At 47.3% G+C, this 27199-nt stretch overlaps 1 protein-coding gene across 14 annotated transcripts in view; it reads right to left on the bottom strand.

Annotated features, from left to right (window-relative positions):
• CXXC4 (CXXC finger protein 4) overlaps window positions 1–27199 on the bottom strand; it is a 166851-nt gene that overhangs the window by 112526 nt on the left and 27126 nt on the right. The window contains exon 1 of one of the 14 annotated variants that reach the window (XR_011808834.1): window positions 6302–6599. The exons of the other annotated variants lie outside the window; for them this stretch is intronic. The gene's annotated coding sequence lies outside the window, so the exon portion shown is untranslated. Of the gene's footprint in view, window positions 1–6301; window positions 6600–27199 lie in introns of those variants that run through there. 14 annotated transcript variants of the gene reach the window in all.

Below are 27199 nucleotides of genomic sequence, written 5' to 3'. Positions count from 1 at the left end.
ATATAATTTTTAAAGTGGAAATTTTTTGCTGATAGCACATAAGTGCAAAATGGTGCGCAGAGCAAGGAAATTTAACATGATTTGAATAAATTAGGCTTACGGGCAGATAAAGGGCACATCCAGTTCAGCGCAGCAAAGTGAGACGGAATGACTGCAAGGCACCAAGCACAGTCACAGGCAGGAAAAAGGGACTGGAGGAGTGCATGCTGACCAGGGGAAAGGATGCAAGGTAATTGCAGATAAAATGCTAAATTGGCGTTCGGAATAAATGGGAGAAACAAAGAGAGGCAAAATTCTTCATGCTCAAAAGGACAAACAAATTCTTCCCACTGCATGCTGAGTTGTAGCAGTCAGTTCTTTTCTGAAGAAAAGCCGAATTCAGGCACCTCTTCCAGCAGCGTAAAAGCACCGAGATAAAAAACCAAGAGCCTGAAAGTAAAGAGCCGCATTGTCTCAATGAAGACATGACATGAGGGACTTTTAAAATGTATTTTCCCTTTCACACCCCAGGGGAAAAAAAAAATTAAAAAAAAAAAGAAAAATTACTTTCTCACACTTGGAATGTTAATTGTGGGGCTATCTCTGAAAAAAAAAAACACACGACAACAACAAAATACACCATCACCACCAGCAGCAGCAACAACAACAAAAACCAAGCAGAAATAAACCGAAAGGTAGCTATTACCGGTGAAAACAGCCTTTTTACTGCAAAGGTTATGACATTAACCCAGGGAAAAAATCATGAATATTCACAATCACCATTTGTCATTAAGAATCATAAAATGTGAAGTGTTGAGTAGGGCTTTAGAAAACTCCTCCAGCCTACTAAATTCCCTCTTTGCTACTTACTATGATGCTAGCAGATATCCCACTTTTTTTTCTTTTTGGCACTGCATTTTAAAAAAGCATCTTCCTACAACTATTTCGTACACAGCTCTGAGAAAAAGAGAGCGGAGACAGGAATCGCAAAGACCTGCAGAAAGCTGCTAGAAAATGAACAACCCAAAATTTAGCCAAGGAGCTCTTCAGGAGTCTGTAACCAACGCCAGGAGCTCCCCACACAAAATGCAAATATTAAAAAAGGACAACATTATTGTTTACCCCCCTAAAAATACCCAAAACCATCTAGTTTCCACTTCTGCACCTGTCAGATTCGTTCCAGCCAACGGGTGCTACGTAACGCGTGTACAAAGGCAGCAGAGAGCCTTTTACGAGGGAATAAAAGGGCTGGAAGCCTGGCTGGGGAAAAAAAATTAGGAGGCAGATGCTTGTCAACCACCAGCAGCTGTAGGCAGGTAGAAAGACTGATAAAAAGATGAAAAAAAGATGAAAGGTGAGATGCTTTAACCACAATCTTGCTAGGCAAATGGCTTCTGCCAGTAGTCTGCAGAGCAAAGACATGGCACAGGCACGAAGCAGTAAAAAGGGGGGTCCGCTCACTAAATGAGAGCAAATTCTGAAGACGAGAGCTTTAAAAGACTGGAGGGGAGGGATGAGAAGTCGCAGCGATGGCTGAAGAGCCGTAGGGAAGGCAGCGACCCTCCCCGTTCGGTGAGCAAAGTGGTGTCCCACGTGGCGCGCAGCAGCAGGCCGTGTGTAGGTCCGCGCGCGGAGAGACACAATAGCTTCTGGGGCGTCTGAGAGAGCCCAACTGCTTATCTACACAGCCATTCACCCTCCGAGTGGAAAACCAGCGTGCTGCTGGAGGCCCGGCTGTCAGTCAGCCGTGAGAATAGCTGACCCGGGGCCGAGACATCAGGGGGCATTTGCATGCTTGCTGCGCTCAGCGTGCAGCCGGGGCGGCAGGGCCGGGATAACGCACGGAAAGAAACGCCACGGGAGAAATAATGGGGAAAGGCACCAGGCATTCGGGTGAAGGCCTGGAAAGAGGCAGCTCCGGCCCTTTTTTCCCTGTACTTTTGCAGTAAGGCAAGGCTCGAAGCAGGGAGCACAAAGCCTGCTGGATGCCAGCGTGCTCCGAGAGCAGCGTGGGGCTGCCGCCTGCCCCGTCACCCCAAGCTGCACCCCGAAGACGAGCTCCATCCCTAGCTGCCACGCAGGCTGAGCACAGCCAGCATTTTTGTAAGGTGTGGGTGTCAGGGACTGGTTGTGCGGGCTCCCAAAACGCCCAGAGAGCCCTTTTTGCCTGGAGGTGGAAGCGGGTGGCAGGCTGGCGTCTGGTGCCGCCGATAGGGCTCACCTCGTGCTCCCGTCGCCTTCGCGTCTTCCCCCTGGCCTATTAATGCATCCAGGCACTTGTGCTCATTGGCATGGTGACTGTGCTTATGTCAGTCACGCTCCTTTGTATTCTCCCTGCCTAGCCACTCGCTGTTGTGCAAGGGATGTGTGCAGCAGGCTCAACACCTGCCAGAAATCTCTCGGCTCTCCGCGCCTCCCCTCTCTTCTCCAGCGCTCTGCCCTCACGCCAAGGGTTTTGTATTCTTTTTTTTCCGATCCGATTCTCGTTTTTATTACTTCCCCTGCTCTTATTTTCCAGCTTTCCCGGTGTTTCTCCCTTTGTTAGGTTTGCTGTGTCGCCCAGATTTTCTCGCATTCCAGTTTAGAGCCACATTTAATGGACAAAAATCACCCCGGCTGCCCCTCGCTATCCACCACCTCTCCCCACCCCCGCTCCCCAGGAAAAAAAAAAAAAAAAAAAAGGTAAAAATAATAATAAAAAAGCTAATATCCTGCAAAAGCATGGAGCAAAAGGCAAGCAAACTGCAATTGTCATCCGGCCTGAGTCACGAACACGTACGCACACATTTGTAGCAAGACTCATGCCTGTGCCAGCCCCTTACTTGGATGGGGTCCCTGCTGTCGGTACCCGGGCACTGGCCCCCTTCCCCTTTCCAAGTCTTTGTTTGCCCTTGTTCCCTCGTGCTGGCAGCAGCAGGCACAATAAAACCACGTTGGAGCAATCCTGATCCCCAAACTGACCCAGCTAAAAGGCAACCTGACCCAGAAGGACACCCACCTGCAGCCAAACCCATCTCGGACCGGGCTCTAGGTCTAATTACCGCAGTATCCTCCATCCCCGATAACCAGAATTCACTCATCTCTTTTCACTAAAAGGATTTTGGCAAAGCCCTGACAGAGCTTAAACGCTCTGCAGAGACATAGGGGCTGGCAGCGGCATTTAAGCTGGGAAGGCTTCTGGGGCTCGTGGCAGACCCTGCGGTTACGGGGAGGAAGCCTCTAATTGAAAACCCAGCCCTTGCTGGGCTGACGCTCCGATATGAAATAACCTCACCAAACAGCCCGAAACGCAGGTTAGCCACTGTAGGAAATTAAAACACGTTTCCAACCCTCACCACTTATTTCGTCCCCTGGATTTTCTGTTCCCTTTTTTTCCAAATTCAGCCAGATCCTAAATGGCACAGCGCGGCCGGGATGTTTTTATATGCTTTTTATATAGCGTGCTGGTTGTTAGTGTTAATGATTAGACACCGCTGCCCCTCGGAAGAGCTGGGAGAGCAGCGAGGAGCCACAGCTCAGCCCCGGGCTGGGATCTGAACTTGCAGGAATTCACTTTGCAGCGCTCTTCCCCAGGGCAGGCGGCCGCCCCCCACCCCCACCATTCATCATTTCCTCTTTTCTTGAAGATTTTTCTTCTTTTTTTTTTTTTTTTTTTCCTCCTCCGCTTGCTCGCCGCGTTATTTCCCGGAGGACTGCTGCTGGATTGACTGGGCTTTAATTGCTCGGCCCAGCTGGGCTCAGGGTGGAATTTCACCTTTGCTTCTTCCTCTCGCTCTCTGGAGCTTCCCTGGCTCTCGACGGTTTCTGAGGAAGCGCGATTACCGACTCGCCGTGTTTGTGGCTCTGTTCCCTTCCCGCGGATACGCACGGTGTAGGCCAGATGATTCGCATTTATCCACGCTCCCTGCTTTCCACCAGCCGTCTTCCCAAGGCCTGTGCCACCTTCCAGCTGCCCCTCGTTTAGGAGCTCCGTGCTGTGATGACTTTGCTCATCATTTCCTCCCCATCCTCACTTAATAATGGGCATAGAGGACCAGTCTTCCCCCTGATGCACGTGTACGCTCGGTTCTCACTCCCCCAAGGAGCCTTAGCCAACGTTATCACTTCCCCTGCCTTTTCCTGGGCCCTACTCCAGCTTCCTTCTGCCCTGCTTCCAAAAAGGGCACCTCATGCCCTCACACATACCCATCGTTTTTCACCTGCCTGCAGCAGGAGGGAAGCAGCCGGTGAAGCTGAGGAGGAGGTGGGAAGGAGAGGCATCCGGACGAAAGCGAAATTCAGCTACACATCCTCCAGAAGGCAAAAAAATAGGGTCCTCGGCCTGCACAGCCTCTGCTGCTGGGCTCGCACAAAGGGCCTCGGTGTGCAGCAGGTATTCCAGCTCCGTGGTTGTGCAGATAATTAAAAACAATAATGAAAGAGAGGTTTTTATGCCTGTGCTCTAGTCGCAGCCGCAGCTCCCGAGCTACAGCGGCTGAGTGGTCCCTCTGCAGCAACATTTGCATTATTGCTAATCTGTAATTGGGATCCCCACTTAGCTCTATGACTCTCTCTGACCATTTTCAGACCTTTACCATTCAAGTCAAGAGGCTCCTTCCTCTAGAAATTATATTAAGATTTGAAAGCATGTTTCCTAATTTGTTTTAACAGGCTGCAGTGATTTCTGCTCAGAGCTACACCGGCGCATTGTTTTCCCAGCGTACAACTCAGAAATAAAAGAAGAACCATATCCATTTCATAGCTCCCTCTAAAACCAGGCATTTAAAAATGTTGGTGTTTTAAATCTCCCTGTCATAGCAACGGGAAATAATGATGAGGGCTTGCTTCGTCCCTCAGACAGCACGGGCCAAATTCACACACAAATGGAAGTGAGTCTGAAGTATCCCACCTGAAGCAAGCTGCCTGGTTAGAGCAAACTATGCCTTACTTTAATTTGCATCCTCTCGCATCCTTCTGATTGCTGTCCATCTTGCTACACGTCCCCATCATCAAATTATTCCACGTTAGGCTCCTCCAGGTTTGGCTAGCGCAAGGCGATTCATTGCAGAGATGACATGCAAGGAGGTGTCAATTCTGCACTGTGCTGTGAGAAGGGACGAGATTTTCCACGCAGGCTTTGGCTCTCCTCCTCCTCCTGGATTTACACGGAAAGGAATCCCAATCCCTTTAGCGTTGTCAGGAAGAGGCTGGGGAATCCACATGCACACACTGTAGCAGCCTAGATTTATTGATTCGCTCATCACATGGCCTGAAAGGAGTATTTCATAGATCTGTCCCCACCAAATCCAAGGCCTCAGTTGGAAACGGTGGGAGAGGTTCTTTCTTAGGAAGATAATTCTGGACTTAAACACCACAAACAACAACAACCAAAAAAAAACAACCAACCAAATAAAACAACCAACCAAAAAAAACCCACAGTATAGCCGAACACATACTCAGATCTCTAAACACAAGCCATACAAACGCCCAGTGTCACGTAGCTTCATTTTTATTCCCTGAAAAAATCAGCTCCAAACACAGAGCTGCTGTGTGGCTGCAGGTTTCACTGAGCGCTGGCTGTTTACAGCGCTCTCAGGAGGAGAAAAACCAAGCCATTTCTTTAGGTGACTTCCTACAGATGGAGGTTTGTAATTTCACTCCCGCAAGCCTGCATATTTGCAGATGATGTTCAATAAAATGTGAAAGAGATATCAGCTAAAATCACCCCAACATTTAGGCAGTTCCTGATGTAATACAATGTCTCTGCCAGAATGACTGCTACCTTCGGAGACCCCGGTGGAGCCAGCCCCAGGATGCGTTGGGAGCCGTAAATCCAGCGGGAGCAGAGACCCCACAACACTTCAGACTTCCTCCAGCCCTGCTGAAAAGACCACTCCCTCTCACGTCTCGCGCAGCAGCAGAAGATGGATCGCAAACCAGCAGCAAATGGCTCACCGGAAAATCCTTACCACCGCGGTTTTGAAGCTCAGAAACTTTTCACCCGCTTAATATGCTGGGACCTTTCCTCGCCTGGCAGCTGAACGCCGCAGCCACCTAATGATTATGCAGCGACATCTGCAAAACCAGTTTGATGTTTCCAGGCCAGTTTCTGACGGACCTGTCAATAGCACAAACACAGCCACGGCCAGCACTAATTGGCCCCATCCTTGTCAAACAATGTGCAGAAAAAAATAAAGAAAAAGGAAAAAAAAGAAGCAGCACTTCCATTAAATTTCCCTCTTGCCTCTTCAAGTTGTTTTTTTTCTGCTTGCTTTTCTCCCACCTCGTGGACACCCCCCCTTACCCCAGCCATTCCTGTACCTGAGCAAAACACAGGACTCACCGAGGTAAAAGCTCGGGATCTTCAAGCGGCGTTAACCCAACGTGTGGATCCCCACGGAGAAGCAGCAGCCGTAATATCTCACTCTAAATGGTGTTTACTCTCGGTAAATATTTCCCCTTGCAAAAAGCATCGCCACGGCGTTGCGCGAAGCTGTATAAGCAGCTGTAATTTTTCGTCCTACTTTTTGAGCCTTGCAGCCTGCGTCCAGGTTGCTGAATTGTTTGGTTGTCAAGGGCAGGTTTAAAAATTTTATGCATCGGCATGGCACATGATGTAAGCTCTCCTGCACCTGACATCTCACGCATGAATAGCTCAGGCAAGGCATGGTGATTCACTGCTGAATTTAAAGAGAAACGGGAGCAGCTTTCTGCAAGGATCCGACACGGTGAGCTCAATTTTGCAACGAGGAACTCAGAAATACTTTAAATCTCAAATTAGATTGCATTAAAACTGCTCCCTGGCTAACTACTGCCTGTAAATCACCGAAAGCTGTGCAGCTTTCTCTGTGCGAGTGTGTGCACCCTGGGTCCTTTCCCCGTCCTGGGTGTGCTGTAATTCACTCCTGATTGATGCCGCTTTCACTCATCCCTGTGCTAGTTACCGTGCTCCTCGTTCTGTCTGCACTGCCCTCATATGAGTTATCGGCTGAATTTCGCCATGTAGACAGGAGACCAAAGCATGCAGAAGAAGTACCTGCTGCAGAAGTGTTTCCAGGAGCGAGAGAAGGGCCACGGTCATCGCTGTCTGTTCCCAGACCCCAGCCACTTCTTTTCATTTATCCCCCACTAAGGGGTGCAAAAAGTAGTCTGGGGCCTGCGGTGACTCCAGTGCCATTTTGGCAGGGAGCACTAGGGAGCCTCGGTTCGTTAATAAGGAAAGTCTGCAAAATAAACAGGGGAGCTGAAAGATCCTGGAGGAAAAGTGATCGAGAGGGAAGAGGAGGGATTTACACCTTGCTCTGACACACCGCTAGCACCAGCTCCCTCCACCAGCTAGCAGTCCACGCCACTTTGCTCCAAGTCAGTTTTCCAAGGAGACATTTCAGGGCAAGCCTCCCAGAGGGACAATTACTCTTCCCGAACACAAGACGTGATGAGTATCAGAAAACCTGAAGGCTGATTGAGAAGGAAGATTTTAAAGGACAGCCAAATTCCTTCCCGTGGCAAATGGGGCTGTAGCTGTCATCCGTGCTGCTTCTGAAAATCTCCTGGGCTTCCAGTTTAATACAAATTTTCTTTTTTTTTGGCCTAATCAGTGACTAAGAGGTAAAGACACATCCATGTCCTTCAAAACAGGTAGTAACGCAGAGAGTTTCCAATTACCCTTTAATTAAAATATTAATTAATTAACAAAGTGTATTTATGGAATAATTATATAATTTCACACACCATCGATCATATTTCAACCAAATTCCTTTCATTAAGCTGACACGTACACCGCGTCCTCTCTCTAGAGTTATTCCTAGAAACCAGAGCGTGCCCAGCCTCACGGAGACGCATAGTGCAGAGGGGAAGCTCACAGTGTCCCACAGTGGTTTTTGGAGCAGAAATGAAGCCACTTCATCCTTCTAAGTCAACTTAACACTAGCAACCACATCTGAAGGCTGCAGCTCCCTGTCTGCATGAAGGGCTCTGGGAAAGCAAGAGCGGCGCGAGCTTCCTCACTGCCAACATCCCTCATCCCGACCTGGAGGGGCTGACTTTAACAACCAGCTCATCGTTATCCTCTCCACCAAGCCCGTTAAGCGGCTTAAGAAGCTTGGCATTTCTCTGGTGGGGCTGAGCTAAGGCGAGCAGATCGGTTCGCACTGCCTGCTGAACGCCACCACGGGCAGAGAGCATGGGCAGAGAGCTGCTTTCGCCAGGCTGAGCCAGGATCTCCTGACATCCCTGGCCACAGCTCGGCTCTCTGCTGCCTGCTGCCACCTCTATCTAAGCAGAGGATTCCAAATTACCCCGTGCAATGAGCTGTATGTTGAGGGTAGTCCCCACTTTGGCCATTTGATGACGGTGGCCGCATCTTCCTGCATGATTAATGTGATCCTCGCAAAAATTCATCAAGCGGGGTCTGATCTGTGTGGAGATGTTGACTTGAACTGATGTTACTGAAGTAACGGGAATTATCCCCATAGGGATCTTGTCCCAGTAATGTCACCGAAATGGGCTAGTCATGAAAGTGAATACCAGAAACTGAATCTGAGAAAAGAGGCTATGATGTGCCTCTGGATGCTCGCAGCCATACATTTCAATCCTTTACGCTTCCTAATGGCTTTAAAGTAATTCTTCAGGTCATCTGAGTCTGAAAATTCAGCTGTCACTCTTCTTTACTCTTTGTTTTTTATTGAGAGTTTATCCATAATTTAATGGAAGTTGTGCTGAATTGAGGAAGGAAAGGAAAGCAAGCCTCGAGCTCCCCCAGCCAGCCCCACTCACTTATCCCACCGCTGATTTTTCATGACATCAGTAGTCAGAAGCAGGGGACCGGCTGAAATTTGCAAGAGCCTCTTAATACTGCATGGATTCCTCAGTTTCTGTTCAGTCACAGGCAAGCACAACAAAATCTTGAATTAAAATTTAAGATTTAACACCACAAACGCTATAGAACTCGTGTTCAGTTTTAGCCTGTATGTATCTGAGGAAAGCTAGCCAGATGCAGAAATAAATGATGAGAGTAATGAGATCCCACGGATCAGGGTATTAGCAATATGCAAGCGTTTCTCAAAATGGGAAAAGGGTTTTTTTTCAAATAATTTGTTAGGAAACGAGATGAGGCTGATCCATAACTAAAAACGTTCAGGCAGATGCTGAGTGAGGAGGCTTGCAGGAGCTCCATCGGCTTCTCCTTCCCACCACCCAGGTGTGATTTCCAGATACCCACACCAGCAAAGATAAGGGAGGAGAAGCCCCCGCTCCCAGCACGTTTCTCTTTCCCGTGTGCACGCTGTGCCCTTGGAGCCATGCTCAGATGCTCAGATAAGCAGCCCGAAATTCAACCCTGCTAAGCACCCGGCGGCCCTTAATGAATTCCCTGCCCTTTTTACTTAGCTACAGACGCTCGCTACGAGAAGCTGCTCATGCCATCTCCCTGCAGACCCGAGCACTTTGTCCCCAGCCAAGCAGACCTTCCCAGCTGAAGGAGTCTCCATCCCTCGTAAAGCACCGCAGGTTTTCTCGCCCTCACGACCAGCCCCCTTCTTCCATTTCCCCCTCTCTCTTGCCGCCTCTGCCTGCTGATTCCCAGCTCTTGGACTTTCCACGCAGCTCTGACCAGCTTTTCATCTTTATGTATTATCCCAGGCTTGCAATTACCTTCTTTCCTTTACTTTCTATTTCAACCCCTTTGTCTTCAGCCCAGCCCTTGAATGTTGTTTCCCAGCTCCCCAGACTTCCCACTATTTTCTCTCTCTGCCTTCCCTCTCTGCGTTCGGTGGAAGCCCTTAATCACACCTCTGTGTCCTCACCTCTCTCCCTCTCTCTCTCTCCAGTTCCAGCTCTGCAGGCAGGCTTTACGAGCAGGGCTCTCGAGTGCTGTCCTGCAGGAATACGCTCTGGCACACTGTCTGCGCTGTTCAAGCCCTACTGCACCCCTGAGTGCCACAAAAAGCTCTGCGCAGAGAGGCAGAACAGGCCAGAAATGCTTTACAGCCGCGTGCTTGTACGCTATTTTTTGCCTCTCAGCATCTACGGAAGATTTAGAATGGGGAGGGGGGGAAAAGAGCCTAGATTTACAAACAGCAATCAGGCAGGTAAATATTCTGCAGTTTAGCTGCAGCCGAGGGAATATAGAAAGAGTGTGTTTAAGGAAGAATAAGCCGGAGCCCCCTGCGCTCGTAACTCAGCGGGCAATTTCGAATTCTTCTGGTGTGTCACCCGGTTAGCTCAGTCCTAACAGCACTGTCACCTGAACCCACTTAGCCCTCGTTAGGATTAATTAGCGTCCCGCGGCCAGGGCTGGGGTGGTGAGCTGCATGCCTGCCGAGAGATGCTCGGAGGCAGGGTGCCGGCAGCGCTGAGACCACAGGTCCAGGAGACCATAAAAATAAATTCCCACACTGTTCTCATATGGGTATTTTTTCTCCTTTTTCTTTCTGGTTGATTTTAGGAAAATGCTGCTGTTACTCAGGGCAAAACTCTTTGTTACTCAGAGCAAAAGGAGGCATTTTTCCCCCAAAAGGCCTCCGTGACCTATCAGCACGGTGCTATGCTCACCCCTCACGCAACTCCTGGTAGTTTTAGCAGCAGCGGGCTCAGTTTGGACTTGGAAAGGAAGCAGTCATTTATTTCTAAAGCTTGAGACGTATCCCTTACCTTACCTAGCTTAGTGACGTGGCCAAGAGCAGAGTGCGTTGCCAAAGAGGAGCAGAGAACATCAGAGTGACCTAGCAGCCAAATTTGTAAGGAAAACAGAAATTTTGGCTCTCAGCCACAGCCGGTTAGAGGACTGAAGCTCTATTTACTGCCCCCCAGACTGAAGTCTGGAAGTGTGCTTACGCTGCACTCCTTCGCTGCGCTGTGAAGTACTCTGCATGGCACTGCAGGCAGGCAGCACGGGACCGCAACCAGCATCCGAGCTGCAAAAGGCCCCTAATAATTTACTGGAGTATCCAAGCTGCCCTCTCCTTCATCATCACGCTCCTTGAAATTGCTGAAGGTTCGCCTGGAGCACGCAGAGGAGAGTTGCTCTGCACTGAAAGCACCAGCTCTGTTGATGAAGATACAAAATCTATTCCTTACCTCTCCCACAATGAATTCAACAGGATGAGCCCTTAAATTATCGATCGCATCACCAGTCCAAATCAGCCTATAATTTATACGACAAGAACAACAATTATAACAAAGTCTGTGGTTTGTTCTTCCTGGTGACAACACAACCCTTTTGAACAAAGCTCAGGAGAGAAAAAAAAAAAAAAAATCCTATCTGTACATTTAACAGATTTTATGCCGGGCTTTTATCCTCGAGAAGTCATGGTTAACATGAACAAGAACGTGCCAAAGCCTGCTATTTTAATTAAACAGTGTACATTTCTAACTGGTTTTGTTTGCTCTTCTGCGTACGTATTCCTCCAAGGCCCCCAAAGCTAGCAAACCTGAATACTTTTAAGACGTTCCTCTGCAATATGTAATTGAAATTCCTTAAAATATTTAGAGAGTCCTAGGAGGGAATGTTCTGCAACAATGAATTACTCCAGTGTCATGGCAGCAACACCAGAGGCATGGCTGAGAGGGCACAGGACTTTTTCAATTCCTATTCCTACATACTTATAACGTTGTGTATATGCTGATTTTTTTTAGCATTAACTCCTAATTGTACCTTTGGAATACTGTTTTTCCCCTGCAGTTCCTAGTTTAGTTCGGCATTATAACTCAAAAGCAGTTTTCTTCCAAAACTCCCATTTTGGTGTGCCTGGATCTAAACGAAAAGAGCTTTTTTTCTGCCTTTTTAAAGCAACAGAAGTTTGAAGCATCTCAGTTGGGTGGGCGCATTTGTGTACAGCTTGCACGCTGGTGCCCCAGCCCAGGAGCTTTTCCAGGCTGAGCCAGGACGTGCCTTGATCCATACAAGGATGCTCCTGCTCAGTCAAACACTGCCCAGGGTGCAGCCTCCACTTACGAGCTGTTTAATTTGGAAGGAAGGCCCTCCTGCGTCCCTTCTCCTTCTGTTTCTGAGAACAGGCCAGTACGCAGCTGTACTGAATGCAAATCTTCACTATAATTTCTCGGGCTTAAGGCTGATGAGACAAATCTTAAATACGTGGAGTGAAAAGTAACCGCTCATCCCAGATTTTCATATCCTGAAACAAAAGATCACTTGCTTTTTCAGACAGCTTAAAATCTCGGTTATTTGGGTCTGGATTTTTAGGCATTCAGGTGCTCAATTCCCATGCAGCCGCTTAATGAGGTATTCAAATAGGAGAGGCTTTCACCGCACTTGAAAGTCCATTCTGTGCTTTCGCTATTTTAATTGTTTTTCAAGCTTTACCTTTCCTTTAGCTCATTCAAGACTTTTCTCGCTTTTGTTTGTAGGTCTTCCAGGGCTTCCTGAGATGTCCCAGGGTCATTTCTTCTCTTCCCTGCAATTTGTTACTATGCATCTTACAGAATTATGGGGCAGACCTCTGCCCTTTATGGGGGACAATGCCAGCAGTGCTGACACATTGCAGCAGGGTGTGGAGGCCAAGGCAGGCTTTATACCTTGGGTGAACCACTATCTATTTTGCAAAGAGAGTCTTTGAAATGCCATATCCTCAGCAGAGAACGTGGCTGAATCGTTACCTTTCAACGAAGAGGAGTAAAATGAGAGGTAAAGGAATCAAAATAGAAGATAGCGTGCCAAATTAGCTAAATGTATGGGTTGGATTAATGGATATTAAAAAAAAATAATCTGGTAAATTCAATGGCTGAGCAGATAGCAAAAGTGTGATTTTCTGCTAAAGTTTTTTAAGACGTCTTTAAAAACAAAGATGCTATAAAGTAGCTTCATGGATATATATATATATATATATATATATATGGCTAGGAGTGCTTGCAGAGCAAGAAACCTTACTTTAGTACAGGCAGTAGTGATTGAAGCTATTCTTAGATAAAGGAAATATGGCAAGGACAAACCTGCCCTGCTTCTTTAAAAAGAAAAAAAAAAAAGAAAAAAAAAAGACAGAAAAACATCCTCTCTAATCTGTTAGAATCCTCTGTGGCTGTCAGCGAGAGCAAGGAGAGCAAACCCGAATGCCACAGATCACTTGGACTCTCCAAGGGTGTTTGCCAAATTCCCCTCCGGGATGCTGTGACGGGGAAGGGAGGGACACAGGGCGGACGGCGCTGCGGGGCTGGGATCCGGAGGCGATGAAGCGAGTGAAAGCAGCAAGGCTGCCCACAAACAAAGGCGATCTCCTCGCATGGCCAGCACCCCCAGGAGGTGCGGGAGGCCCCTGCCACCCCACAGCCACCCTCCTGCACAGAGGCCGGGCTCTCCAGAGCAGAGAGAGGACCCGCGGGCTGACGGCGCTGCATCCAGCTCCATCTCTCCTGCCAAAGGGCCCGCTGCTGCCGGGTAAGTCACCCAGCTGGTGGCCTCGTGGGGTGCCCGGAGCCGTGCTGGGGAGGGAGGAAGGAGGCGAGATGCAAAGGCTGAATTTCCATTTGCCGCCGTGGGTTTTACGCTGTTGGAGAGTACTTTCTAAAGAGAGCGCGCCGAAGAAACGCTCTGTGTTCCAGCCAGGGTGCATTATCTGGATAAAAAACGCGTATCTGTATTCCACATCCCCCCCTCCACAGGTCAGAGGAAGGTCAAAAGACTATACATTAGTATTTCTTCTTTCTCAGGAACCCATGGCACTTTTCGGTGCACTTAACAGTATCCATAACAACCACCGTTCCTTGAGGATATTTTAATTACAGCATTCTTCGGGACTGTTGATTGTTTATTGTGACAAGACAAAGAACGCCGGGAAAAAAAGAGGTTCATTGAGAAACATGCTTCTGTCTAGGTTGAGGGAAAGGTTGCTTCACTCTGCTATTTCTGGTGCCACAGAATCCCCATTAGGCAAAGGATGGAAAAAAAAAAAAGATATCTTAAAAAGTACGGTGCACGTACCTAGTGTTACTCCCAGAAAAGTCATCATGTTGAACAAATGATGAGAGAGTTGAAGAAGCTGGAAGATGCTCTCGTGCCAGATAAAGAGAGTAGAAGGGGAAAAAATAAAGAAGGAAACGGTGCTGGCATCTTCTTACTAATATCGAATGAGATTCTCGCATCCTTACCTACCATCAGCATTATTTCTGAGGTACAAGTACTGGGAAAAGGATGTTCTTAATGTGAATAAGGAAAAGAACTGTATCACAACCAAGGGCAAGTAAACAGCAACACAGACTGGGATGTATAATTAAGGGGAGAAACTCTGAGAAGGAGAGAATGAGAAACTGCTAATAAAAACATCAACTGGTAAATTAAATCAATTAGAAAAATATGAAAAAAACCAATCTGCTGAGTTGAAAAGGCGAGGCAGATGAGTCTTCCTCCCCACCCCCACCCCCATTACTGGCATCTGGTCCAGAGAATAAATGCAGCAATTGCTTTGGCAATGCAGGGTCTTGGTGTCCTCTCCCCAAATAAGGGAGGGAGGCAGAAAACCCCATCAACTTTAGCCTGCTAACTCTGTACGTACCAACTAGGGACTGTGCTTGTAGCACTGCAAAGAGCAAACCCATCAGAGTGACAACGGCACGGAAACTAAACAAGGCGTACATGGAAATTATGAACACTGCTGAATTCACCTTTTGGGGATCATCTATATTTAGCAGAACTTAAATCCAGATTTTAGGTGACAAACCAAATTCACATCACTCACGGGGTCACTGGCAGCTAGGAGACCCAGCCACGTTTCCACAACCTCAGTATTATGTCCTCTGGTCACCGAGGCATTAAGTGCAACCTGCAAATTTTAAGCCGTGATTGCGTTAGGAAAATTTGACACCCATCACGGCAGAGGACATGCAGACAGGGCTCAGGAATTTCAAACAAACAAACAAGAACAGTCCAATACGTCCTCATGCCTCAATCATCAGTGTTAAAATCTCTTTAGGAACATAATATATGATAGGATGCTTCGCGTTCAAGAAAGATGGGTTGGGACTGATGCTAAGAATATCAATCCCCCACGTAAGAATCCGGAGTAAGAAATTTCAGAGGGACGCTGCAGAAAGCTCAGGAAAAGGCCTTTCAAAGTGATCTGAGATCAGAGCTTTCCATTCTCCTCCAAGTTAATTACTGTACCTCCTAGAAAAAGCAGCAGAAAAAAAAATTGCTTACACATGACCTACAAAGAGCAGGCAACACAAGAGTGAAAAAGCAAATCGGAGCCAAGAGAGCGCTTTGGTTTAGATGCTGGGCAACGGTGGTGGGAGAGACGGGGTTCCAGTGCTTCTCCTGTGGGACCCCCATTTCCACCCGGGACCTCTGGAGATCAATACAAGAAAGATAAAGAACAGCCAGGTGCCGAGTTTCCCTTTCAAAAACAGTTCAGACACCTTAATTTACCCGGCCTGTGCTGGAAAATGGGCACGGTTCAGCTCTCCTCTGCATACTCCTCCACATTCAGTTTATTTCCTTCTTCATGCTCCGAGTTTTCTGTGGCTCATTCAACTACTGGCTCTTACTCTCCTGCCTGTGAGCAGACAACAACGGGGATGGAAAAACATAACTGAGTGTGGAGGTGGTGGCTTTGCCACCCCAGCTCTCACCGAACACCAGCAGGAGGTAGGCAGAGCGAGGGTCTCCTCCACGCAAGCAGCAGACTCCGGTCCTTTGATAGTTGTCAGTTTTGAGTAATCCTGGTGGGTCCATTTAAACCCGTGTTAAGGGCTCCCACATTCATTAAAAATAAATCCAGCGGTTATTTGACTGCGTAATTATTAGGGATAATTTGCAATTAAGCAATTGGCCTCTGATGAGGGGACAGATAATTGATCGGCCCGGTTTGGCATTTCAGGATGGGGTGGGGGTTAATTAAGTAAATCCAGGCAGCTAAATGTCTCCCTTCCCACTGTATTTTCTCCCACCTTTAAATGCAAACCAGCCCTCACGCAGCTGCGCAGGCCATGGGAACCTAAGCCTATTAAAGAAATCTTTTAATGACTGTAAAACTACCACTAATTGAAATAAAAATATTTTCACACTATTTTCACATTGTGCAAATGGACCCAAAATAAGTCGTAATGCAATACACGGTGCACAAACTGCTCTGCCTGACAAGTGCAGCATTTAATTTGCACTAATTAGCCCAAAGCGGGGGCAGTGTGAAATTAACAGCATTCATTAATTCTGGGGCTTCTGTTTTATGCACTGTGTGCTTACATCGCACAACTATTGTGCTCTCTGCGACTCAACGCCCTGCACTTCTGGGCAGAACTGCACAATCTGACAAAAGTCCACATCTCTCGGGGTGCACTCGGATTTGATTTTTGAATTTGCAACTTGTTTGTTGTTCACCTCAAAGCCGGTGGCTGGTTTTGTGTTGCATGGCTCCTTGTTTTGGCTTATCTTGGTCCCAGCTTCTCCCTGACAAAATACTCTGCTGGGTGGCTCAGGTCGGGACGAGCACGAACAGAGCAGCAGGTGAGGTCACTCAAGAAGCAATTCTCAAACTACTTTCAAACTATGTTCTTAAAAAAAAAAAAAAAAAGTAATAAATCCTCCGTATCGACTAAGTCTGAAGTTTTCATGATGCTGTTCCAATATTTGCTCCCATAATGATATCAGGAGATGTTCATTAAAGATCTAATCCAGAGCCCCATGAAAGTCAACAGACAGACTTCCACTGTCTTCAGCAGGCATAAATATGCTAGCTTCTGTTTGGGCTACCGAACACAGGGCTCCAAGAATCCTAGCACTGGCAAATTTGTCTTACAAAAGAAATCAAATTAAGCGAACTGTGCTGAGAAGCATTATAAAATACGTCAGATGTAGCTAAACATTAAATTCCTGCACATTCAGGTGCAGCTCCTGTACTTACGTTGCTGGATGTGTTCCCACTGCTGAACGTGGTCCATTGTTTCCTGGGATATGGGATGAATTTATGGGCCCAGAGCAGTATTGCGATGAGAATCGGGTGAAGCACAGCCTTGAACCATGAACTTCATTTACTTGTTATCAGTAGTGATGGGTACCAAGGTAATGGCTGCGTGCTTCGTATTCCACAGGCCGTGTTGTCTGCCTACCCACATGAACACCGCCTCGTTAGTCTCAGATATCCAGCAAAAGATGCTCACAGAATTTCCCGTCTCTTACAAATGAAACAAAATAGGAAGAAATTGAAGTCAACCGTTTCCTCTACCTGAGCAGCAATGGACAAGGTGCCTTGAAGCACAACAGAGCAGCTCCTGTAGCTGGGGGGAGAAGGACAGGACAGAGCTGGCAGGAAGGACACGTGCATTGGGCTATACAAAGTTGGAGGCAGTAAGAGGACTCCTGGCACTTTATGTTTGGGGTGTGCCACGAAGGCAGCACGGACAGACATCCAGCCACTCGAGGAGCCAGAAGGACATCAGCAAGGATAAGTGGTGAGCAAACACCGCTCAGCCACGGTTTGGGCAGGAATGTGGTTACCTGAGCCCCCTCCCAAAACGTGGGAGGCAGGAGGAAGAGTTCCCCTTGAGTGCCATTCAAGGGACAACAAAAGGGAAGGGAGGCATTTTTATTGATGTACGCATGATGAGGACTAATGGATCTTTTAGATCACAGGATCTCAGGTCGCTTGCTGAGGTTTGCAAGAAGCAGCTGGGGCAGCAAGCAGTTAGGGCTCTGGAGGGTGCATGGGTTCCGGAGAGAACAAAAAAGCCTGTTTGAAACAGCCACCTTGAGGGCAGTTTTCATCACCTGCTCAAGTCTTCTGTGTGTTGTTTTTTTTTTTCAGTATAAAACCAGTGAGTGCTATGGTCAGCACCTACAGCAAGGAGTGGGAGTGAGAGGCCTATTCTGTCCCTCGGGGAGACGAGCTAACCTCGGGCTGGTCCCGTGGTGCAGCCCCGCACACGGTGACCCAGCTGTGAGTAACAGGGACAAACTCAACACGCACACAGCCCCATTGTTAGCAAGGGTTTCACCGAAACAAAGCCATCATTTAGAAAGACAGCAAGCGGCTCGTACACGAGTCCTGCATTTAGCAGGACTTCCCGCATGGCTGTGCATCTTCAGATGACTTACTCGTGTCAGTGTGCTTCAGGACACATCTGGGGCGTGCGGTGCCATCACCAAGTGCTGTTTGATTACGGGGCAGTGCTTCGGGTGGCTTTTAGGAAGCAACAGATTGCAGCATTTCCATGTTCTGTGCATAACGTCTCTGCGCCACTTAGCAAGTCTGAGGCCAAAATGAACACTCCAACCTTGAAAATACCCGGTGGAAGTGCTGCCTGGTGGCTGACATAGCAAACCATGAAGTTTAGCAAACTCTGGATCCCCGGCCTGAGCGATGGGTCCGAACACACGAGGCTCTGGCAGCTGCCATTGCGGGGTGCACAAAGGATGCTACGTCTTCAAGAGTACTTTGCCTGCTTAGTGAAGGAAAGGCACTTAAAAGAAAAAAAAGCACAGCCTTTGGCAAGAAGCAGACTGCTTTCAGCATAATTTTAAGCCTATTCGTGAAGTTACAGTCAGGCAAATGTCCCTATGGGTAAACAGCATAGCCCGAGTCAGAGCTGGGTTAACAGAGAAAGAAGCGGGACTGGTCTACAAGTCTTGAACTTTGGTGCTGTGATCAACTATTAATTTCTGCTCTATTCAGAAGACAAAGTTAGGCTGGCATGTTGATTATTTCAACTCCAATTTCTGCGCTCCTTGAAAGAAATTTTCCCGATGTGGTTAGGAAACACAGCTGCCAGTATCTTCCAAGTATAAGAAGGTATAAACTCCAGGCGTTGTGTGATGTAAGCAAGCTACAGTGTGAACTGTTTTCTGCTGAAAATGAGAGTAGCGTTTGTTTTTATTCTTTTACCAATAAATAATAGAATAAAAAGTTTGCTTCTATCATCTGTGTTGTAAAGCCACTTTTTGTGGAGTGACACAACAGCTGATGACTCCAAAGCGCTGTTACTCCGGTGATCTGAAACACAAATGGCCTGTACTGAAACAGTTTTGATACCTTTTAAATGAGCTACGTGATCGAGTGATATCAGGTTAGTTTTAATAGATGTAAACTCAGACACATTTGTGCCCTATTCCGATTCTATTTAAATCTGCAAAAAAGTCTGTGCCTGTGCAGCTGCCTGCTAGCAGAGCAGAGCCTACCTGAGACACAGACATGGGGAAAGGGGTATATTAAAATCTGGTTTAAAATCTGCTATTAGTAGAGGGGGTGTTTGCAATTCCGCGCTATCCCGGCCTGATAGGAAGCTTCTAAAATCGCGCTGGCTGTCCTGGAAAGGATTTGCACAGCTCTAATAGAAACGCTAGACTAAGATGGATGGGTCTGGGAGTGTCACGTGGCCTTCCCGAGCATAAGTTATGTTACTAAATCAGCATATTGATCTGGGAACACAGCGTCCCGGAATCCTGAAAATGTCAGGCACAGCCTTAGTGCTTCACTCCTTTAAAATCAGATTAATTTAGCCAGCTTACTCTGGTGGAAGAAATTACGAGGCCGGATATATGCAGACAGCAGGGCAGCGGGCGCTCCACAGCCCTCTGCCTTTAACCCATTCAAAAGGGGACTTCCAAAAGGAAGAGGCTGGGTCGAGGCCTAATCCTCCCTCGGTGGAGATGCCACAGGTGTTTGCATAATTGATGGTGCCAAACCAGGCCTCCCAGGGCCCTGCGACTCTCTGAGGGTCTTTGGGGATTCCAGCCCTGGAGCTCTGTCAAGGGGGTTGAGAGGTGAGATTATATGCTTACGCGTGACGATGCTAATCCAGCTACCTCGCCCACGGGGCACATTTGAGATTAAAGGCTCACACAGTACATGTCCTTGCACTGTGATCTCTGGCGCTGCATGTACGTTTAATCAAATATGCTAATCCACGGGCATACGGCTGCGCTTGCAGAACATGGTGTGAACGGGGCGCTTCCAGCACGCAGGACCCATCGGCACGAATACGTTCGCAGGTATTAGCCACGTGTTTTTGGGCAGGACTTAGATATTAGGACAAATTGCTTCTGGGGAAAAAAGGATCGTCTGAGAAAATGTATTACAAAGCGGAGGACTCAGGCAGCCCTGGTGCTGAGCTGCCCCAAGGAGCAGGGCCCAGCTCCCAGGTACGGGAGGAGGTCGCTGGGGCAAAACCAGACGCAGAACAACCTCCCGCAGCTCCTCGGGAGGGCACACACCTCCTGCTGACCTGCCGGCTGCTCTGCTCAATGCTGCAGGAATCGATCTGAGATCTGAGGGGCACCAACACAGAGGCAGACACATCCAGAAGCTGCAGCTGGAGAGAGACAACAGGACCTCGCCTGACCCCTACCCTTCAGGGAGGAGGTGGGCTGCTGATATCCACTGCGAGAGGAAAATGCTCAGCCACTGCCTGCCGGCAGCGCGAGCTGGCAAAAGGTGGAAAAGAGCTGAACGTGTTAGCAGGAGGACTACGGTTTCTTCACCAGATTTCAGCAGAGCAAAGCCGTACAAAGAGAGCTCGGCAGCTTCCCTGCCCTGCTTCTCCAAGGCAGTGATGAAATATAACCACCCAAATTGCCTCACCCACGTGAACTGGAGGATTCCTGTTGTTGGTGTTTGGAATAGGATTATGCAAAGGGGAGCTGAATTGTAGGGTGTTTGATGGGGAACAGGGAACAGCAGTTGTTGGTCCCAGCAGTACCCAAACTCCTTCAAATACAGCAAAAGGTGATGATGTTTTCTCTGGAAAACATTATACATGGCAAAATTGCATTTAGCCTTTGCAGACACTGAGCAAAAGGGAACACAGATCCGAGGAACCTGTTAGGCTCACTAGAGAGAGTGGGTAGCAGGCAATAAAGAAGGGCATCACGCGTTGCACCAAGACCCGTGCCCATTGCAGCTAACGTGAACAACTCCCTCACCTGCCAGACCTCGCTTTTCATTTGTCCCTCTTGCCCCGAAGAAAATCCTCATGGCTTTGCTAAAAATAGAGACAGCCTTGACTGCACCAATACCCAGCCTTCGCTTCAGCCCTCTGCTTCATATTTCTCAGCGAAGCAGCAGCAGTGCAGGACGTGATCTGGGACCCTGACACTTATTTCTCCTCCTTTACCTGCGTGGGGAAATGACCCACGAGCCCCAACCTCGTGCCGTTTCCTCGCGTCTGCCCTCAGCTGCGGGAAGGCGATTCCCTCCGAGAGGCTTCACCTCCGCTGTCAGGAATGTTCTCAGTTCTGGCTGCTCAGGCACACGAAGATGTTCAGGAATATCATTAAATCAGAGCTAATCAGATGGCTCCCTGTTCATCTCGAGATCCTGTTCAGACTTCTTCATTTAAAACCCTGCATAGATTTGGCTTAATCTGCTTCACAATTCTTTCCTTTCTGATTCCTCCACTTAGCTAATATCACTTTGTCATTCCCCGTGCCCTTCCGACACAGCCTTCCTGCACGTTTTCACCTCATCTCACCATTGATTTTCAAGCCTTGTCTGAGGATGCATTCCTTTTCTCCTCTGTGTCTTAATTTCTCTCCTTGAAAAGCGAGATCTATTTCAGCTCTGCTGCCTCTGTCGAGACAGGGAACAAGGCAAGCACGCTACAGTCACACTCGCGTCCTAGCCAAAGAGGGCATTGCTTCCAGGATAAATCAAGATGCTGCAATACCATCGTTCTCTCCTGAGGCTTTATATGCTCCTCACGGGGTCTTCTGCTGGACCCTTTGCACGAGCCGGGGTCTTACAAATTGCAAGGGGCTTGCTTCTGCTCAGGTCTCGTGTTGCATATGAGAAATCATTACCATTCCTCATTCACGATCATCTTCCCTCTATACTGCATAAAATAAGCTGGCATCACCATAAAATATGAAATCCCCGGGACTGTATTTAGTATTTCTCATTCTTACACCCTTTCCTCCACACACACTCTCACACTGAGCCTCCCATGTAGGTGATCACGGATTTCCATCATCTAAGGATCAGAGCGCTGTGCAGCCATCAAGAAGGGTAAAATACTCACAGGAAGATCCTACAAGATGAGGAAGAGGTCCAGCACGCACAACACGTGTCAGAGGAACAGATGTCCATAGAAAATAAAGTTCTGCAGACCGCAATAAAATTTTGCTCCATGAAAAGGACCGTGCATGTTTCCATGGCTCTCACAGATTTCATGGAACTAGGGAAATCCACCCATTTCCAGAAATCCCATGAAATTTACCCTTTTCACCTGAATCCACATAAAATCAGAATTTTTCCATTAGAGCCCCCATAACATTGGCACATTCCCTTGGAAGACCCCATGAAATTGTACAGACTATTGCAGTTTCTTTTAGGCCACTCTCTCATTGCATGCCTCAAAACGACAACCTTGGCTATTGCACTTCTCTCTTTCAGAAAACAAGATCATGCAAAAATATAATAGGAATGAAAATACTTTTCTATGGGAGAGAAGCTAAAAACCCTCATAAGCATATTATAATTAGCACAGAAAGTTTTGATTTATATACAGTGAATTATTACTTGTTCAAGAGTAGTCTCAACTGAACATTCTTCATTTGACTATGAAAAAATTGACATTACAGACATTGTCATGAATGAAAACAACGTACAGAAGTTTGTAATGAGGCTCTACTTCACTTTTTTTTTTTTTTTTTTTTTTTTAGGAAAACAGAGAAGAGATGAAGTTATCAACCTGGTACCTGAGCAGCAGTGAAGAACTGCAAAAGAGGAAGTGCCGCCACAAACAACTCGAGGAGATAAATGGCAATGTGATCAGTTTATTCTCTAACCACACTATTTGCTAAAATTAATTCTCAGATCTATCAAAGAGGAGCAGGCGCCGTGACACAAGTATTCATTAGCCTCCCACAGTGGCTGTTGAGTCATCTGTTCTAGTTGAAAAAAAATAAATAAAATAAGAATAAAAATCAATATACCAACTCAAATCCTGCCCCGGTCAGCAGACATCCCAAGTCACAGCCCACCACAGGTCCCATTATTGCAGCTCTTAGTTTTATTCCAGGCTCTCACACTTCAGCAAGACTGTTGTCCAGATAGGAATGAGAAATTGAGATTCTTTTCCTAGTCTCCAGTTCAACCTCAATCCCAAAGCAAGAAGCCCATTGATGAGAGCAGGATTAAACCCAGGCAGGCGACCTAAACTCGCTGAACTTGTGGAAGGCAAAAATAATAAATGAAGGAGAGTTGGTGGTGCCTCTGAGAACTGCTGAAGGACACAGACGCCAATGCAGAGAAGGAACAGAGTATGTAGCAGCAGGAAGATAATGGCCTAAAAAGAAGAGATTAAAATGCCCTTAAATAAGTTAGAGGTCTTCAAATTGACTGGGCACAATGAATTTCAACCCAGGATTCTTAAATAGCCACTTACGCAATCTCTGAATCTGGACAGTCACCTCGGAGCGTGCAAGAGGAGCAGATGAGGTGCCAAACGGCTCGAAAAGAGCAAACACAACACCTTGCTCTGCAGAGGGGGTAAAGCAGAGCTGAGGAGCTGCCAGCCAGTCAATTTGTCTTCAATCCTCAGAAAAACACCAGAACAAGTAATCAAACTATTTGTTAGCGCCTAGAAGATAACATTGAAATGAATAGCTGCTAGTATGGATTTGTAGAGAATAAATCCTGTCAAATCAATTTAATTTCCTTCTGCCATAGGGCAGCAGGCCTTGTGAACAGGAGCAAAGCAAGGGATGTCACGTTTCTTGATTTAGCAAAGCTTTTGGTGCCGTCTCACATGTCACTCTCATACGCACACCAACCACACACAGCCACGACGAAATGGTTGTGAGACAGACACAGAGCGGTTGGACACGCAGAGAAAGTTATCGTTTGCCCACAGTGAAAGCAAAAAAAGATGGCAAAACTCAGCTGTGGATATGCTTCTCTTTGGTATTTTCATAAGCCACGAAACAGCACAATTTGTGTACTAAGGACAACGCATCTAAGGAGGCTCACCGTTTGCAAAGATGTTGACAAATTACAGTGCTGTCAAGAATCGGTCGAAATTCAGTGAGAGAACGAGAGGTGAAGAGAGCAAGGTAGAGATGGACTCATTGGAGAGCGCTAGAAGAAAACCAGTGAGCAGAGGTCCACAAAATGTGCCCAGGAGAGAAGATTTGGAAAGGTTGAGGTCTTTAGAGAAAAGAGTTATTGGGAGGGCAATGTTAAGACTTTAATTGTGTAAAGGGGCATCACATCCAGGGTTCTTGCTTGTTAGGAAGCCCAGGAAACAATGGGTTTAACTGGCACCAAGACAAATGCAAGTCAGACACAGGGCAAAACAACTTCAACAGTTAACACATGAACAGGAGCTGGGAGAGCCGTGGAGTCTCTATCACCAGATGTTCTTAACAACAGCCTAAAAAAAAAAAAAGTCTGCCAGGAATGCCGTGAGTATAACTGATCCTGCAGGAGGGAGATAATTTCTTGATGCTCCTTCTAGCCCTGTCTAAATGCCAAACGTCCTCCCATGTTTCAAGGCCTCGAACCAGCAGAGCACAGAAACATACCAGGAATCCCATTGACTTCAAAGCAAGTGCACACGGGATTCAGGCATGCATTTAGTCATTTGCCAGATCAGCTCCTACACGCCTAGGATTTCCAGCTTAACCAAAGGAAGTATCTTGCAGGAGCGCCTGCGTTTGTTTAAACTCCCCTAGATATGGAGCAGCGTTATGTTTGAAGTGTGGTTTCCTGGATTTTGGTGGCAGTGCATAGAAGGAGAGCTCTGCAGATCTGTGCTGCTGCCTTCCGAACAACTGGTCACGAGCACGAACCTCGCAAAGCAGCGCCTGCATTCACCGAAGCTGGCCTGGGCGTAGGGAGGGAAGTCCAAAGGAGGAAATAGCATCTTTTAAATGGCAGTATTTTCTACTCACGTGAGCACGTTTTTTGGCTTTTATTTTTTGGAAACCAGGCTGCACGCAGACAGCTTCAATATGTAGATGCTATAACGTGGAGGACACTAGATGATAAACACGTACAGAAAAGTGAAAGGCTTCCTCTCGCTGTCTCCCACACCTCCTTCCATATGTTATCACCAAATGTTTTGTTGTATGCTGACTTTCAGCGGATATCCTTGGAACCAACAGTTATTTAGCTCACAATTCAGCAGAGTTTGCTATAGATTATTAACCATCCTCCTCCTCTATCTCTACCACACCTTTTGGGGGGAAAAATAAACCTCAGGTCCAGACATCATCAATTACCATTTCACGGTGAAGGAGAAAGGTGGGTTTATGCTCTTTTTGTTTGGCCATTGCATGGGAGCTGAGGCTGGTGCATGTGTTACAGAAGCCCAAAGGACACTTTGGTTGTGCCAGCAGCCTCAAGAAGTGGCTGAGCAGGAAAAACACATTGGACTCCGAGCCTTTCCTTGCCCTGGCCATGTAGGAGCTGTTGCCATTAATTTTGTCACTGATTTACGCAATAAACCCTTCTATAAAGATAAGGTGCACACATTATAAGCACCTAACATCATATATACGTCCATCTTTCTCAGAGCTGGAAGGAAATTACATCCCCTAGCAACAACACATCCCTTCCTAAGCAAACACCTGATTAAATACAGGGCATTTTTCGGAGCCCTGTGCAAACCAGCTCAGTTGGGACTGTCAAGGGGCGTGGATTTCAGAGAACAGGATCCTATAAATACGTATGTACACAAACACAAGGAATAGCTCCAACGCCACCTCCCCTCAGCAGGCTGAGCTCCGGAGTGCTGTTAGCACAAGGAACATCACCAAAAGTGCAGCTCCAGATCTGTAAGGGCATCCCATAGCCATCTAAGACCATGAAGGGAAAACATAAGATCTGGAACTGCACCTGACAACACACAGGCAGCCACCAAGGTTACTGGAACAGCGCTCTCAGGCTTAGAGAAAGCCCCATTAAAAATAATCACAAAGAAAAAAAAAAAAATCAATGCGTTTCTGAAGTTTTCTTCAGGCCCCGGTCAGCGCAAGTTTCCCAGGAAACCACGAATTCCCACAAAGGTGGGAAGAGGCTCGGCTGCAGCCAACAACAGGCTGACCCGGGCTCCAGCAGAGAGCAAAGTCATCTCGCACTCACCACCCTGTCCTTCTAGCTGGGCTTCTCGCTCCCCAGAGGGGATAAAAACCCCTTCTGTCACACCAAGTGCTTCAAGGCCACCTGAAAACGTTGCCTGCAAGACCAGCAGCTGCAAGGAGCAAGCCTCCTGCCTCTCACCTCGTCCTTTAAGAGAGCTAACAAACGCCTGAAGTCAATGGCCTGCTTTGTGCTCGCGGCCTGACACAGGAACCCTTTGTTTGCTCCTACAAATGATTAATTTCAAGGCGTTGAAGGGTTTGCTATCCGTTTTGGAGCAGAGTGCTTTTAACATATTTTATTATTATCACGTAGAGTCAAGATGCAGAAACAGAACAGCCCACAGAGCTGTCGTTTAAACCCAGCGATGCCTCACATTTCACACAGCCCGTGCCATCTCCCGACCTACCAAACCCAGGAGCGTTTCGAAGCCTGAATGGCAAGAGGCTGTCTGCTCGGGGCTGCTGATACGGGAAGTCCCTGTGTAAATCACAGTATCACAGAAGTCACGAAAACTGTGAATTTCGGTGTCAGCTGTGAAAATATTCCATCTGGTTTCTGTCTTGTAGAAAAAAAAAAAAAAAGCTGTTTAAAATCTGTCCAAGTACAGGAAGTTTATTTCTGCTTCATCAGCGCAGCAGAAATAAGCAGTGTAAGGCCGGTGAACGGTGCCTCCCGGCCCTGCTATCGCTCCAGGTGCTTGCAATGATGCCAAAGAGCATTTCAGGTCTCCTTCAGACGCCCAACTACACCACTCTTTGATTTCATGTCTTGCAGTAAGTCACCCCCCAAGCCAGGCCATCCCCCTGAACCTCGACTGGCAGATTTAGGAGCTGAGGCAGCCCGCTTCGTAGGGCCGGGGCCCCAACTCTTTTTATGGAGCTCCTGACAGGGACTGATTTTATGCTTTCACTTTATTTCTCTTTTTCATTTAGGTCATTTATCTATTTAATGGAAACTGTATAGAAAAATTATGATAAAAAATTACACGAGAGATATATTACTTTTTAAATCACGGTCATTACCCCATCCCAGCCAATGTGACATTCAGGAAAGAGCCCGATATTCATTTTATTTGTACTTTTGTCACCTCCCTGAGATTCCCAACAGCTGGAATCTCTAAACTCGACCAGTCAGCCCTAATATAAAAAGAGACCATGAAGCCAATGTGAGAAGGGGAAAAAAAAAAACGTGCTGCAAGAGAAATTCAAGATTTTTGA

This window comes from Anas platyrhynchos, chromosome 4, assembly GCF_047663525.1.
Source record: "Anas platyrhynchos isolate ZD024472 breed Pekin duck chromosome 4, IASCAAS_PekinDuck_T2T, whole genome shotgun sequence".
Classification (NCBI taxonomy): Eukaryota; Metazoa; Chordata; class Aves; order Anseriformes; family Anatidae; genus Anas; species Anas platyrhynchos.
Note: the sequence above shows the minus strand (reverse complement) of the source record. Positions and strands in the feature narration are given on the sequence as shown.